At 44.8% G+C, this 16,248-nt stretch overlaps 2 non-coding genes across 2 annotated transcripts; both read right to left on the reverse strand.

Annotated features, from left to right (window-relative positions):
- Positions 1 to 1,932: 1,932 nt before the first annotated feature.
- trnas-aga (transfer RNA serine (anticodon AGA)) lies at positions 1,933 to 2,014 on the reverse strand. Its single transcript has one exon. It is a non-coding gene; the product is annotated as a tRNA-Ser (tRNA).
- A 6,685-nt stretch (positions 2,015 to 8,699) lies between these two features.
- trnam-cau (transfer RNA methionine (anticodon CAU)) lies at positions 8,700 to 8,771 on the reverse strand. The gene has a single exon. It is a non-coding gene; the product is annotated as a tRNA-Met (tRNA).
- Positions 8,772 to 16,248: the final 7,477 nt, after the last annotated feature.

Consider the following 16,248-nt stretch of genomic DNA (forward strand, 5'->3'; position numbering starts at 1 on the left):
TCTTTCATTACCATAGTCCGCCGTGCTGGACGTTTCCCGCAGTTTTGTTGTTCATATAACACAGAAATAAAAGTCCCGATTATAACAGTGCCAATCATTCAGTTGGTCTCAGCAGATCCGTGGCTTTTCCTTTCCCCGATTACGTTCGCCCACCTTGTCTGAAAATGAAAAATACCTCATTTTCTCTCTTTCTCAGCGGTGACGAATGAATTGTGACCGATCTGCGTGAACTTCGCAGTGGAGCAGCAAGTTGTCGCTTTATTTAACATGCACTTTAATGTGAACAACAAGTGAAACATCCCGGTTCCTGGGTTCACAAAGCGACCCGGAGATTCGCAGTGAGATCCGTGAGGCAGCCACCGGCCACTAGAGGGCACCGCGGGTCTGGGTACTGTGTAGCAGCGCACAACACTTCCAAGTTCAAGGTCAATTCATTACCAAAGCACAGATATGCTACCATTAGATGCATTTCCTTGCAGGGATTTACAGTAAGTGCAAAGAAACAGAACATAATCAATGAAAGAGTGCACACAAGACAGACAATGAATGCAAAAAAACATAACAGACTTTGAAGATACTAAATCGTAAAATAAAAATAATATTAATATAAAGTTAACTAATGGGGGAGCATCCCTCCATGGAAAATATCCACATGTTCTGAGCAGGCAAGATGTGAAGAAGTAAACGTGGAACGCTTGGCTCAGAGTTGCTGACGTCTTCCCAGAAACAGAGGGGTACCTTGTGGCCAGGTAGTTAACAGAAAAAATATTAGAAATACATAATAAACGTCCTACAAATTAATGACGATAAATGCCGAAAATGAATAATCCAACACATTACAGGATTGAGCAACAGTTTAACCCAATCTGATTACTTACACAGGGACCAAAATCAGTCACCAAAATCTTGCTTTAAAATACAAACTCATAAAAGACACAACACCTTACTATAAATACAAACCTGTTCTAGTTTAGATTTAGAATCCTACAGATAAATTTTTGTTTGATCCATTATTACAGACAGGACAATCCATAATAACCCTCTGGATATTTACAAGATGAAAGAACAGTAACAACGTACATAATCGATATAGTCATTGCAAACATGCATAACGTACAACAATTAACAAGTAAAAAGCACCTTAAATATGTTGAATTTGAAAGACTATCGAGCATGAACAGTGTGTAGATTGTCCCAATGGTAATATCAACGATGACTATAATTTCATAGTCACTGCACAATACTATTAAACAGTTAGGACAGCAAACCAATATTTCTGTACATCTCCTGAAAGCCACTATACTATACGCCACTACAATTGTCGGCAGTCCGTAGGCATTGAGGAATGAGTGTGCGACAGTCCGCCCGGACTTCAGGTTTTACCAGCTTGAGCTGAGAAAGTCATAATAATAATAACAAAGCAAAAATGTCGACTGCATGAAATGTCCAGTTTGAAAGTCAGTTGTGGAAACATTTAGTGTTGGTGTGAGTGAAGTTGAGTGAATTTATCCCTCTGGTTCAAGTGGCGATAACATAAATTTAAACATGAAATACATTGGTGCCCTGTCAGAGTGTCTGCTGGTTTGATCGTCCATGTGCAAGATATTCAGTCTATTGCAACATGAATGTAAGCAAGACAGGTCGTGGTAGTGTTCTGTTTTCTGTATGTGGAAATATATGTCTTTGTTAATGACTGTATTAGGGACAGCACGGAGCGCACAAAACGGACAGGAAAGGCCACAGGATCAACAGCGCCTCTGGATTGGTTGGAACCACCAACATTTCGTATAACAGCCGAACAGAGGCCACCTGAACACAGGGGATCTTACTGGTTTTGCAGACGGGAACAGAGATCGGTGTTTCGACTGTTTTTTTTTACAATCTCTATCCGTGGGAGGGATCAGGGAATCAAAACCGTAAAAATCATAAACACGTAGTCGGCAGGATTCGAACCTGCGTGGGGAAACCCCAATGGATTTCTAGTCCATCGCCTTAACCACTCGGCCACGACTACAAGTGTTCCAGTGTTCTTCCCCCTATAATTTATATTACGGTAGAGTGAGAGAGAGTTATTTACCAAGTTAAACAGTGGGATGTGTCATCAAAGACTATTAGATATCACATCGGTTTAGCCAAGGATGTTTTGCAGAATCCATCCCTTTTGGAATAAAGTTTGGAACTGGGGTTCAAATCTTAATTTACGTCCTTCGATGTGTATTACTTCACATGTTGTCATTGCTTTGCTCTTTGTTCTAGTGGCTACCCATGGTATTTTCCCCAGTCTGTGTTTGTAGGGCAACTTTACTAACTTCAGTGTTTGCAAGCACTGTGCCTTTACACATATATTTTTGCTGATTCTGTTTGATATCATACAGTTAAATTCCGTTTCAATATAGAAAAATATCAAACTTACAGCACAGCAAAGTTCCTTCGGCCCGCATGTTGCACTGAACAGGTACTTACTTCAGAAAGTACCGAGGTTTACGCAGAGGCCTCTATTTTTCTAAGATCCATGTACCGTTTTTTCCTAAACTCCAAATACCAACAATACTAGTTCCTGTTAAATAACCGATATACAGTATGGTATGTAATAGGGTACACTTATCACGTTTCTTCATGTTTTTGTTCGGATATTTTTAAATCCTGATCTGTATTTTTGATATCGTCATGAATGCTGTTGTTCCTTTTGTGCCTTATTCACTGAAACATATTAACAGTAATGTGATTCCCAGGATTTTCTGTGGATCGAAAAAGAGGAGATGTTGGCCACGGAGGATTTAAAATATGTAAGATAACATCGAACTCGAATGGCTCAAGGACAGTGCAAGTAGACAGATCAAGTGTCTTGGTACCAGCCATGTGCTTGGAAATGAAGATGTCATTTTGTGGAAACGCTTTACATTTTCCATTTTGTGAGAGGAAGATTTCTGTGTTTTAAAGCAAACACTAAGTTGCTTCAGGTGATTTGTGGGTTAAGAGATATTTTCCAAATTCGAAGTTATTTGCGAGGTGTTTTTGATATAATATTACATGCAAATGTGTGAATGTTGGTGTTGGTGGTGAATGTTGGTGTGTCTGGAGTTATTTAAACTGGTTTCTAAAGGGGGACAAAGAGCCATAAATTACTAATTCACGCTTAATGGGAAGAGGGAAATAAATGGATGCTGGCCTGGAGCAGAGCTAACAAAAGGGAGAATTCAAGCCAATCAGATGACCTACGGCCAATGACTCTCGAATGGGACAATTGAATTGGAAAATATGAATATAGACGTGGAAACTTCGAATGTGCTAGCAGCGTTAACTCTTTCCTGAAACCCACCATCGCAAGGAAGATCCCCCAAGTCAGTGACTGGGAGAAGGAAGGATCGGTCACGTCGCCAACTGAGCTGCGTTAACTTGGTGAGATAGTTGGGAAAAGTAGTCTGAGTGAGTATTGGTGCAGAGTGAACAGTTATTGGCCCGGTGTTGACATAGTTACGTTGCCATTTATGCAGAGACAGTAAAGTGCGAGTTTTGATTACTTACCAAGTTACAGAGTAAATTTCTTACCTAGTTCCATTGCCAACACTAGTAGGACTATCGATGGCCTGGAACAAAAATACTGTCCCGGATGCACTTCAGAAATTCCATTTCTTATCTTGCACAAAAAAAAAAAGATCTGGTTATATTGCAGAAGTTGAAATGTTCGATCGTTGTAACCCTATCTACACGACATTTCTGTGGGATTTATCGGCAGAACTGCTCCCCAATCTTCTAGCGACTAAGAAGAGAATTTCATTATAATCCTGCAAAGTGGTTGTTGGTTATTATTTTATTTATTCCTAACTGACTCCTTCAACCTTAGGGCACGAACCTATCGATCACCTACCAAGAGGTGATTGATACGTTCGTGCCCTAAGGTAGAAAGAGTCAGTTTTTAAAAATCTAACACAATTATTTTTCAACATAGTCCCCTCCTACATTTACATCTTTAATCCAGAGGTCGTGGAGCATACGGATCTTGGACCTCCAGAAAGCGTCCAAAGCAATGGTGATTGATAAGTTCGTGGCCTCATGTAGATGATGAGTTACACAGCTCTCGCTGCATGCACACGCTGTTCAACTCTCTGAGTGATTGTTCAGAAAGTTTCAAGATAATAGCTCATCGGGTGATTGATAAATTCGTGGCCGACGTAGGAAGAGGATGTTATTAACTTCAAACTTTCTGCATAATCACTCAATGTGATGGCCTTCTTGCGCACGAAACGAGAGTTAATAATTCATTTCCTACCTTAAGCCACTAACGTCAATCACCCCTGATGAGTTATTAAATTCAAACATACTGAATAATCACTCAAAGAATTGTCTTACTTGTGCATGTCACGAAAGCTGTATAACTCATCTCCTTCTGCTGTAGGCCACGAACTTATCAATCACCCTGGTACACATACATCGGCTTTTCTAAAGAACATTCACGATCAGGATTTGTTTTATCATTGGCTGATGTGTGAGGCAGGCAGCATTTGCAGCTCTTCCGACTCTCTGAGAGTTCGGCCCTCACTCAGTACGATCGCTGGTGAATACTCGTTGGTTGTTGTATAACTCCCTCTGTTTGAGGCTGGCGATGTCAACTGGCCGCAATAATACCTACTGCAGAGTGAGGATTGATCCGACAGAGAGCAGCTCGGGGTCCGTGAAGTCACATGGAGCGATAATGGTATAGGGATGAGAATAGCTGCCTTTCAAGCAGCTCACCCGGATTCGATTCCCGGCGATCGCCGTGTGTTGTACCTGTTTTTCCGCACTTGTCTCACAAACGTTTCGGCCTGGAATCACTCAGCCACATTACTTCTTTCTCTGCGAAATAAGCATTTCTGCCCGTCGTTCGTCTGCCATTTTGGACCAGTGTTTCTCTTTCCGATTGTCTTACCGACATCGTGTACTGGTCTCGCACTATCAGAGATGACTCTCCTTTTCTCTTCCCACCCAACGTCACTTTCTTTGAAACTGAAAGCTATCTTCTTCTCTCACCATTGTCACGATCAGAAAGGTGAATCCGGCTTCATCACTCACAAATGTTCTTGAGATGCTGAGTGTTTCCAGTATTCTTTGTTCAATCAGTTCAATACCAGACACAGGTTTATGCAGCGGAGAACAAGATGTGTTGGGCAATCGCTGAGCACGACAGGAATTGTCGTTTAACCCGCTAAATTCTCAGCGAATCTCAGGAAATGCTATAGTGAGTGGACGGAAACTTACTTTGGAAGGACCAGTTTTTATTTTTTGGTGAAATGTGTGTTGTGTACACGGTGAGGTGACGGCGATTTGCGGTAAAATATTCTGCTGAAGAATAGCAGATGATGGTTTGGATCTGCCAGCCTCTGGATAACGGGCCCAGCACATTCCCGCCGCGCCATTCTGCTGATAGGTAAATATCTCTGTTCTTCTCCTGTCTTTTTATTTGTTAATTTTGCCGCTTTCCCCCGATTATCTATTGTTTTGTTCGTTGGATAATTTTCCCTGTCCAATATCCCTCGTGTCTCTCTTACGCTTTTACTTTCCTCCCCGTCCTCCTTTCCCTCTTCATCGCTTTCTACCCCATCAGGTTATTATCCGGTCTCTGTGCTCCGACCCAGCAGGATATCCCGTTCTCGACATTTCAGCAACGATGTGTTTTCCATTATCATTCTGACCCTATTCCTGCGGCCCCGCAGTCAGCCACACTGGTTCTCTCCCTCTGTGTCTCCTCGCCTTCCTTCTCTTTGTCTGCGGCTGATATTTAGGTTATAAACACAGGAGATTCTGCAGATGCTGTAAATCCAGAACACAGAATGCCGGAGCAAATCAGCAGGTCAGACAGCATCTATGGGGAGGAGTAAACAGTTGATGTTTCCGGCGGGGATGCCGCCTGGCCCGCTGAAATTCTCCTCCACTTTGTCTATGTTACTTTGGTCAGTCTTCGCCGTAACGAGCAGCGACGGCAGTCTGAGATGCAGCGGAGTATACACCCACTACGAGATTTATTTTACCAATCCCGAGTCGCGTTCACCTGCCAATCCGTCCATATGATCGAATGAAGGTCAGAGTTCCGTCAGGTCTGAAAGGACCGCAAATCACTGGTGAAAATATCTATCCTTTTGCAGTCAGATGCCTTGCCATTCTCGTACCAGACGGTTTAGAAAGTGGTTAGATCTCTTGTAAAATAAGATATCTAAAATAACAGTGTTTTGTGCTCATGTTAAAATAAAAACTATGTTAGAATAGTGGCAGGGAAAGTCTCACTGGCTTCAGTCTCCTCGGGAGGTGGACACACCGGTGAATTTATTTGTGTTTATACTGTGGCGGCTTTGGTGGTCCACCCTCTTATTTATTTGCGGTAATGAGCGGTCAGCCACGTTAAGACTCATTCGTTGTTACACCAGTGTGCCAAAGCAAACCTGATGATTCCTTTGACCTTTGGCGTTGTTCAAAATTCAATGTTCACTCGCGTAGTGATGCCGGGGATTGAACCCGGGACCTCATAAATGCGAAGCATGCGCTCTTCAACTGAGCTACATCCCCACTTAAAATGTGAAAGTGTTTAGGTCCAATCCTTCCTGCATATGACACTTGAGCAGTGCAACCCAGACAATGGCTGACGTCACAGTCACTCGGCCCGAATCTGTACCACCATTCAGTGCGATCATCCCATCTCATTACTCTCTCATAGCACTGTGTAATGATATGATGTCTCTGAAAGAGAAGCATTTTGTCACATATTGTACCTGAGTACGTGACGAGAATAAAACAATTTTAATCCCCACTGAACTCTGTACGGCAGCAGAAATGGAGCATCACCCTCCGTCCCCTCACCCCACACCATTCCGCCGCCCTTCCCCCGGACAGAACAGCCTATCCCAGCGGTCAATGAAATGCCCCGAAAAAGCTGCTGAATCATCAAACACCCTGTGTGGTCTGGAACCACCAACATTCCGGTTAAGAGACGAAGCGCTCAGCGATTGGGAGTGAAAGAAGGATTAAATGGCCCATTTCTTCTCTGGAAGATGTTGACTAGTAATCTGTGCTAGGACCCGGCTTTTCACAATCTGCGTGAATGATTTCCATGAGTTTGCCGTTGACACTATGAAAAGAAAAGGTCAGGAAGAAATTTTTGTCGAAATTAGAAGCTTCGCATGATATTCCCAATAAATTCATAGCGCATCTGCAAACGATTCGGCAAGGACTGCACACTCCTCACAACTGGGCAGGTCAGGAAGAAGGGCATTTTACGTGGAACTTGGTCACTGTGTCCCAGAGCCTATGGGGAGCGTATCGATCCCGGGTTTGAGAGAACAGGACAATAGCGGAAGTAAAATCTGAAACTACCGGAAATATTCCACAGATCAGACAGCGTCTGCGGAGGTGGAATCAGAGTTCACGTTTCAGGTCGATGACCTTTCACCCTGAGCTGTGGGCGCGCAGTTGGAGCAGGGAATTTCACTCTGTCTCTGCACGGCGGCCTGAACTGGGCCAAGGCGTCAGTTTCCCTCTCTTCCTCCTCTCTAGCTCGGTGAACCGTAGTCCTTAAATGAGCATCAGACTCGCCTTTGCTAAAAACTTAAAGTATAGCAGAGGTGGGTGATGCAATATTTTAGCGAACATTGGACTCTGTCACTGAATGGCGCAGTTACACAGAGTCGCTGAGAGGATATCTGAAGAAGCAGAACACCTATCGGGAGATTCTCCCTTCCCGGGATCACTGCAGCCCGGACTGTTCCACATCACCAGTGAACTGATCGTTTTTACCCCATGAAAATCCGGTTTGAAACCACATTTAATATGGAAACAGCAAAATTAATTCCTCGTCGCGGAGATGTGACCCCGTCTGTTCCGCGACGGGCGGGTATACTAACCATGAGGAGAAACCAGCACGAAAGTGCGTTCTGTCATTTGAGGTCTCACGGGATCAAACCGATATTTGTTCGGGGACTGCGAAACCGGCCCTTTCAGACATACATTTCTTCATCTGTGACCGGAGAGGACTCAGGAATCCTTTCAGGTTCAGCTACTTCTTCATCGAGAACTGGCCTGAGGAGACGCTCCCATTTGTGTCTGATTCTGGAATGTGATGAGGGGCATTCCCCAGAGGATTTATTGTCTGAGTAATCGATGCAGGAAAAGATTTCCAACAGAGAGCGAGAGAGAGAGAGAGAGAGAGAGAGAGAGAGAGAGAGAGAGAGAGAGAGAGAGAGAGAGAGAGAGAGAGAGAGAGAGAGAGAGAGAGAGAGAGAGAGAGAGAGAGAGAGAGAGAGAGAGAGAGAGAGAGAGAGAGAGAGAGAGGGAGAGAGAGAGCGGGAGAAAGAGAGACAGATTCCTATGCAAGGTCCTCTCATCTTTTTCTCCAGTCCTGATGAAGGGTCTCGGCCGGAAAAGTCGAGTGTGCTCTGTTCCACAGATGCCGCCTGGCCTGCTAAGTTCTTCCAACATTTTTTGCGTGTTGATTATTTTCTCTCTTTCTTGGTTGTGACGAACTGCTTTATTCTGCGGAGATTAGATGACATTAGGATACCTCAACGAACAATTGGTTAACCTTTCCAGCTAAACAGAAACCTCCGCAAAAGTGAAAAAAAGATAACAAATTAAAGAATATTGCAGCCGAAAGCCAGTGAATCTACCAATGATGGGAAGGCCTTAGGTTGTATAGCGCACTGACGGAAAATTGTTGTTGGCAGCAGCTGACATAGCAGAGGATGGTTTCGATCCATCGACCTCTGGGTTATGGGCCCAGCACGCTTCCGCTGCGCCACTCTGCTATGAAAATAACGACATTGTTCTTCCATGAATGATGTACAATCTCTTGCGTGTGTGTGTGTGTGTATCATTTTGTGTGTGTTTGCGCGTGTGTCTTGGTGTAGATGTGTGGTTTTGCATATCTGTATATGCCTGCGTCTATGTTTCTGTCTGTGTGTGTGTGTGTGTGTGTGTGTGTGTGTGTGTGTGTGTGTGTGTGTGTGTGTGTGTGTGTGTGTGTGTGTGTGTGTGTCGGTGCCTGTATATGTCTTTGTCTTGTCAATGTCAGTGCATGTCTCAGTCTGCGTCTGTGTCTCTGTGTCTATATAATGTCTGTGTCTCTGTTTGTGTCTGTGTCAGTGCCTGTAGATGTTTAGTTCTTATCTGTGTCTGTACATGTCTGGGTCCGTGTCTGTGTGTGTATATGTCTGGGTCTGGGTCTGTGTCTGTATGTGTCTGGGTTTCCATCTGTGTCTGTCCATGTTGCAAAAATTCCATCTTTCCCCCTTATTCACACCCTCTTACTTCACTTTCGGTTGATAATTCCTTGTTTTAACTCGTTCTGTCTCCACTTTCTTTTCTTTCTTCCTTATTTTCTGGATCACCCAGTTATTCTCTCTGTGTCGTTCATGCTTTATCCCATCTTGCAGCCCGATATTTTGTCAGTGAATGTGGTTTACCTTATTTAATTTTTGACATGGACAATTCATCCCTCTTGTGGGGCTTCTTACAAGAAAACGACATTTTGAGTCACACTGGGGAGTCACTGCGTTCAATTCCGAGGTTCATTAACGTTCCCACCCTGTCCCGATCACTGAATGAATGTTGGATTCCAAGTTGAACCAGAAGTTCACCGCGTCTCCCTGTGAACGGACCTCGCGGATTTAGATGCTGACTTGGTTTCCGCATCGCAAGCACGTCCCTCAAACAATCCCTTCATCGGGATTTAGATAGACCAGAAAACCATACGACATAGGAACAGAAATCGTCATTCAGCTGAGCGAGTCTGCTCCGCCGTTCCATCACGGCTGGTCCCGGGTCCCACTCAACCCACTCAACACGTGCCTCCAACGCAGTCTGCGGCTGAACATTCCACAGATTTGTTACTCTGGCTAAAAACAAGATCCTCCTTACCTCCGTCTAAAATGTCGGCCATCACCTTTTCACCTGCTGCTGATGACCACATTGGAATCTTTGTGCTTCTGATCACGATATGTTGCGGCGGTAACATCGGATCCAGCTCCTCAGTGCCCTCTGGTGGCAGGTGGATATAACACAAAACTCAGCTTCTCAGTGCCCTCTGGTGGCAGGTGGATATAACTCAAAACCCAGCTTCTCAGTGCCCTCTGGTGGCTGGTGGATATAACTCAAAACCCAGCTTCTCAGTGCCCTCTGGTAGCTGGTGGCTGTAACACAACTGCCAGGCCTTGAATGGCCTCAACGCGGTAGCTGGCTGATTTATTGACCTAACTGTGTCTCTCCGCGTCACTTTCCGACTCAGGAGTCCGGATGTTTCGTTTACGTCATCGTGCAGGCTAAATAAATCCACAAATTGACATCCTCACGACTCGGTTGACGGCATTCCCGACTGCAGAGAAAAATGTTAATTTGGGTAGTTAATGATCATTCCGCTTCAGTCTGAATGTAACAAGTGATTTCCGATTTAAATATTCTCTCTTTAATTTGGCGTTGATGCGAATTTCCCTAAAATTCCTGTTTCTATTCAGGAGTAATGCGCAGTCTTGTGTTTGGTGAAATATTTACTTCATCAGCCTTTACTTTGGACTTTTAAGCGAATACACTGATTTAGAAAGCCTGTTGATGCTCTTTGCCGTAAATTCCGTAAATTCTACAGGTCAGTACTGCAGGACGTCAGACAGTTAACGCTCCTTTTCTCCCAGACTCAGCTCCTCAGAGTGAGGATAAATCGAGGAGAGGTCCGACATAACGTCAACCACAGAAGTGATCAAAGGGCGTGCGTAGTGATCGGGAAAAGAAACTGAAGTTAGGTGAGCGACCAGGATCGAAGTGAATGGCGGAATTTTCTCGAAAAGCCGAATAGCCTACTCCGACTTCAATTCTCTATATTTCACCTTCCAATTTTTTTGATCAGGGTCTCAGACAGAAGATATCATCGTTCAATTGCCACTGGGGACGTAGCTCAGTGGAGGAGCGCATGTGTGAAGTTCAGGGTTCAAACCCAGCATTCCAACTCTGCTTTTGTGAGGTTTGAAAACTGGGCGGAAAATAACAGATGAAGAAATTTACCGCAGGATGGTTGGCCTTTTTATTGGCGTCTTTGAGTCGGCGGAATAAGCCTGTAACACGTGGAACAGTTAAAAATGGTTTCTTGCTGTATATCATTCCTCAGTAGGGGAATTCTCAAAACACCCGCACTTTTAGGTAACCTTAAATTTGTTCTCCTTTCTGTAAATGTCGCCTACCCACTGCCTGTTTCCAGCGCTCTTCTGTTTTTATACAGGACGCGGCTTCATTCCACAGAGAATAGATGACATTAGGATACCTCAATGCACAATGGTTTAATCTTTCCAGCCAAACAAATCTTCCGCAAAAAGTGAAAAAAAGGATAATAGATTAAAGAACATTCCAGCCGAAAGCCAGTAGATTTCCTTGCAGCTACCAATGACGGGTTGGCCTCGTGTCTTAAAGCGCACTGACAGAAAATTGATGTCGACAGCAGTTAACATAGCAGAGGATGGTTTCAATCTATCGACCTCTGGGTTATGGGCCCAGCACGCTTCCGCTACGCCACTCTGCTATATAAATAAAAATTGCTCTTCCATGAATGACGTGCAATCTCTTGTGCGTGTGTTCGTGTGTGTGTGTGTGTGTGCGTGTGTGTGTGTGTGTGTGTGTGTGTGTGTGTGTGTGTGTGTGTGTGTGTGTGTGTGTGTGTGTGTGTGTGTGTGTGTGTGTTGGTGCGGATGTGTGTTTTTGTGTATCAGTATATGTCTGGGTCTAAGTTTCTGTTTGTGTCTGTGTCGGTGCCTGTATATGTAACTGTCTTGTCAGTGTCTGTGAGTGTCTCAGTCTGTGTCTGTATAATATCTGCATCTCTGACTGTGTCTGTATCTGTCTATTTCTGTGTCTGTGCCTGTATACGTTTAGGTCTTATCGGTGTCCGTACATGTCTGGGGCTGTGTCTGTGTGTGTATATGTCTGGGTCTCCGTCTGTGTCTGTCCATGTTGCATCAGTTCCATCTTTCCCCCTTATTCGCATTCACTTACTTCAATTTCGGTTGTTAATTCCTTGTTTTACCTCGTTCTGTCTCCACTTTCTTTTCTTTCTTCCTTACTTTCTGGACCACCCAGTTATTCTCTCTGTGTTGTTTATGCGTTATCCCATCTTGCACCTCGTTCCCGATATTTCGCCATTGAAAGTTGTTCATCGTATTTAATTGTTAACATGGACAATTCCTCCCTCTTCTGTGGCTTCTTACAAGAAAACGACATTTTGAGCCACACTGGGGAGTCACTGCGTTCAATCCCGAGTTCCCTCAACGTTCCCATCCTGCCCTGATCACTGAATGAATGTTGTATTCCAAGTTGAACCAGAAGTTCACCTCGTCTCCCTGTGAACGGAACTCGCGGATTTAGATGCTGACTTCGTTTCCGCATCGCAAGCACTTCCCTCAAACAATCCCTTCAACGGGATTTAGTTAGACCATAAAACCATACGACATAGGAACAGAAATCGTCATTCAGCTCAGCGAGTCTGCTCCGCCGTTCCATCACGGCTGGTCCCGGGTCCCACTCAACCCACTCAACACTTGCCTCCAACGCAGCCTGCGGCAGAACATTCCACAGATTTGTTACTCTGGCTAAAAACAAGATCCTCCTTACCTCCGTCTAAAATGTCGGCCATCACCTTTTCACCTGCTGCTGATGACCACATTGGAATCTTCGTGCTTCTGATCACGATATGTTGCGGCGGTAACATCGGATCCAGCTCCTCCTCTGGTGGCAGGTGGATATAACACAAAACTCAGCTTCTCAGTGCCCTCTGGTGGCTGGTGGATATAACTCAAAACCCTGCTTCTCTGTGCCCTCTGGTGGCAGCTCGCTGTAACACAACTGCCAGGCCTTCAATGGCCTCAACGCGGCAGCTGGCTGATTTATTGACCTAACTGTGTCTCTCCGAGTCACTTTCCGACTCAGGAGTCCGGATGTTTCGTTTACGTCAGCGTGCAGGTTAAATAAATCCACAAATTGACATCCTCACGACTCGGTTGACGGCATTCCCGACTGCAGAGAACAATGCTAATTTGGGTAGTTAATGATCATTCCGCTTCAGTCTGAATGTAACAAGTGATTTCCGATTTAAATATTCTCTCTTTAATTTGGCTTTGATGCGAATTTCCCAAAAAATCCCATTTCTATTCAGGAGCAATGCGCAGTCTTGTGTTTGGTGAAATATTTACTTCATCCGCCTTTACTTTGGACTTTTAAGCGAATACTCTGATTTAGAAAGCCTGTTGATGCTCTTTGCCGTAAATTCCGTAAATTCTACAGGTCAGTACTGCAGGACCGTCAGACAGTTAACGGTCCTTTTCTCCCAGACTCAGCTCTTCAGAGTGAGAATAAATCGAGGAGAGGTCCGACATAACGTCAACCACAGAAGTGATCAAAGGGCGTGCGTAGTGATCGAGAAAATAAACTGAAGCTATGTGAGCGACCAGGATCGAAATAAATGGCGGAATTTTCTCGAAAAGTCGAATAGCCTACTCCGACTTCAATTCTCTATATTTCACCTTCCAATCTTTTTGATCAGGGTCTCAGACAGTTTGAAAACTGGGCGGAAAATAACAGATGAAGAAATTTACCGCAGGATGGTTGGCCTTTTTATTGGCGTCTTTGAGTCGGCGGGATAAGCCTGTAACACGTGGAACAGTTAAGAATGGTTTCTTGCTGTATATCATTCCTCAGTAGGGGAATTCTCAAAACACCCGCACTTTTAGGTAACCTTAAATTTGTTCTCCTTTCTGTAAATGATGCCTACCCACTGCGTGTTTCCAGCGCTCTTCTGTTTTTATACAGGACGCGGCTTCATTCCACAGAGAATCGATGACATTAGGATACCTCAATGCACAATGGTTTAATCTTTCCAGCCAAACAAATCTTCCGCAAAAAGTGAAAAAAAGGATAATAGATTAAAGAACATTCCATCCGAAAGCCAGTAGATTTCCTTGCAGCTACCAATGAAGGGTTGGCCTCGTGTCTTAAAGCGCACTGACAGAAAATTGATGTCGACAGCAGTTAACATAGCAGAGGATGGTTTCAATCTATCGACCTCTGGGTTATGGGCCCAGCACGCTTCCGCTACGCCACTCTGCTATATAAATAAAAATTGCTCTTCCATGAATGACGTGCAATCTCTTGTGTGTGTGTTCGTGTGTGTGTGTGTGTGTGTGTGTGTGTGTGTGTGTGTGTGTGTGTGTGTGTGTGTGTGTGTGTGTGTGTGTGTGTGTGTGTTGGTGCGGATGTGTGTTTTTGTGTATCAGTATATGTCTGGGTCTAAGTTTCTGTTTGTGTCTGTGTCGGTGCCTGTATATGTAACTGTCTTGTCAGTGTCTGTGAGTGTCTCAGTCTGTGTCTGTATAATATCTGCATCTCTGACTGTGTCTGTATCTGTCTATTTCTGTGTCGGTGCCTGTATACGTTTAGGTCTTATCTGTGTCCGTACATGTCTGGGGCTGTGTCCGTGTGTGTATGTGTCTGGATCTCCGTCTGTGACTGTCCATGTTGCATCAGTTCCATCTTTCCCCCTTATTCGTATTCACTTACTTCAATTTCGGTTGTTAATTCCTTGTTTTACCTCGTTCTGTCTCCACTTTCTTTTCTTTCTTCCTTACTTTCTGGACCACCCAGTTATTCTCTCTGTGTTGTTTATGCGTTATCCCATCTTGCACCTCGTTCCCGATATTTCGCCATTGAAAGTTGTTCATCGTATTTAATTGTTAACATGGACAATTCCTCCCTCTTCTGGGCTTCTTACAAGAAAACGACATTTTGAGCCACACTGGGGAGTCACTGCGTTCAATCCCGAGGTCCCTCAACGTTCCCATCCTGTACCGATCACTGAATGAATGTTGGATTCCAAGTTGAACTAGAAGTTCACCTCGTCTCCCTGTGAACGGAACTCGCGGATTTAGATGCGGACTTGGTTTCCGCATCACAAGCACTTCCCTCAAACAATCCCTTCATCGGGATTTAGTTAGACCATAAAACCATACGACATAGGAACAGAAATCGTCATTCAGCTCAGCGAGTCTGCTCCGCCGTTCCATCACGGCTGGTCCCGGAGCCCACTCAACCCCGTACACTTGCCTCCACCGCAGTCTGCGGCTGAACATTCCACAGATTTGTTACTCTGGCTAAAAACAAAATCCTCCTTACCTCAGTCTAAAAGGTCGCCCCTCAATTTTGAGGCTGTGCCCTTTAGTTCTGGACGCACCCACCATAAGAAACATCCTCTCCACGTCCAGCTTATCGTGGTCCTTCAACAATTCAGTAGGTTTCAATGAGAATTATAGTTGTTGCTCTAATGTTCAGAACATCACGGCCGAGCTACCGTCCCTTCCCTAAAAGTGCGGGTGTTTTTAGAATTCCCCTGCCGAGGACTGATATACAGCAAGGAACCATTCTTAACTGTCCCACGTGTTACAGGCTTATCCGGCGTCTCAACGACGGGAATGAAAGGCCAACTATCGTGCGGGATATTTCCTAATCTGGGATTTTCCGCCCATTTTTCAAACTTCACAGAACAGTGCAGGCATTACAATAAATAATAAGCAGGACAATAGGCCTGGGTATTGAGGAATCTGCTAGCTTGGGGGAAGAAACTGTTATAAAGTTCGGGCGTGAGAGCCCAAATACTTCGGTGCCTTTTCAAAGACGGCAGGAGGGAAAAGAGTTTGAATGAGGGGTGCATGGGGTCGTTTATAATGCTGTTTCCTTTGTGAATGCAGCGTGTAGTGTAAAAGTCCACGATGGCGGGAAGAGAGACCCCGATGATCTTCTCAGCTGACCTCACTATCCGCTGCAGGGACTTGCGATCCGAGATGGTGCAATTTCCGGACCAGGCAGTGGTACAGCTGCTCACACTGTAGAATGTGATGAGGATGGGGCGTGGGAGATGTACTTTCCTCAGCCTTCGTAGAGGGTAGAGACGCTGCTGGGCTGTCTTTGCTATGGAGCTGGTGTTGACGGACCAGGTGAATATTCTCCGCCAGGTGAACACCAAGAAATGTGGTGCTCTTAACGTCCTCTGCCGAAGAGCAGTCGATGTCAGCCGGAAGTGGTCGCTCCCTGAGAGAAGTGACTTCTCTCCTGAAGTCAACAGCTATCTCTTTGATTCGTTCACATTCAGAGACAGGTTGTTGGCTCTGCAGCAGTCCGTTAGCCGCTGCACCTCCTCTCTGTAAGCTGACTCGTTCTTGCTGATGAGACCCAGTACAGTCGTGTCATCGGCGAACTTGA

This window comes from Hypanus sabinus, unplaced genomic scaffold, assembly GCF_030144855.1.
Source record: "Hypanus sabinus isolate sHypSab1 unplaced genomic scaffold, sHypSab1.hap1 scaffold_734, whole genome shotgun sequence".
Taxonomy (NCBI): Eukaryota; Metazoa; Chordata; class Chondrichthyes; order Myliobatiformes; family Dasyatidae; genus Hypanus; species Hypanus sabinus.